Raw genomic sequence first — 629 nt, 5'->3', positions numbered from 1 at the left:
CAGAGAGCTGAGGCCGCGGGGCAGGAACTCTGGGCTCCCTCCCGGCAGCACAGCCCACTGCTCTGCACCCACAGGAGGGTGATCGGTCACAGTAACGGTCTTCATTAGAAATGCCTGTTCGTGGTTCCAGGAAGGACTGGCCAAGCAACAGCACAGGGAAATAACTATCCTTTCTTCACCAGAAGTAAATGCCAAAATAAAAGCTCAGGTGTTGGTAATTACCACTCCACGTGGGCTTAGTTGTCACTGACCTCAAATAAATGATTTTAACTTCTCTATGATACAGTCTTCTCATCCATGAGGAGAGAGCTGTACTGGACAGAGGCTCTCAAGGCTTGATAGATGAAGATGAAAATAGCTCAAGGTGATAAAGAGAAAGAGAGCATATAATAGAGTCAGAAAATTCAGGATTTAGTCTACAGCCGATGGTCTAATAATGCAGCCGTCTGTGAATTCTATCGTATTCAGACAGGTGGCAGGAAGAGCACAGACACTCTCTGTGGGTTTGCTCTGCAATAACGAGCCTGAGTGACCTTGAGCAAGTCCTTTAAACTCGGTAAGCCTCCCTTTCCTCCTCTGTAAAGAGAAGAGGTCTGTGAGGTCTGTTTGTCCCCAGAGTTCCAGGTAGA

The sequence above is a fragment of the Myotis brandtii genome, unplaced genomic scaffold (genome assembly GCF_000412655.1).
Source record: "Myotis brandtii unplaced genomic scaffold, ASM41265v1 scaffold53, whole genome shotgun sequence".
NCBI classification, from domain to species: Eukaryota; Metazoa; Chordata; class Mammalia; order Chiroptera; family Vespertilionidae; genus Myotis; species Myotis brandtii.
Note: the sequence above shows the minus strand (reverse complement) of the source record.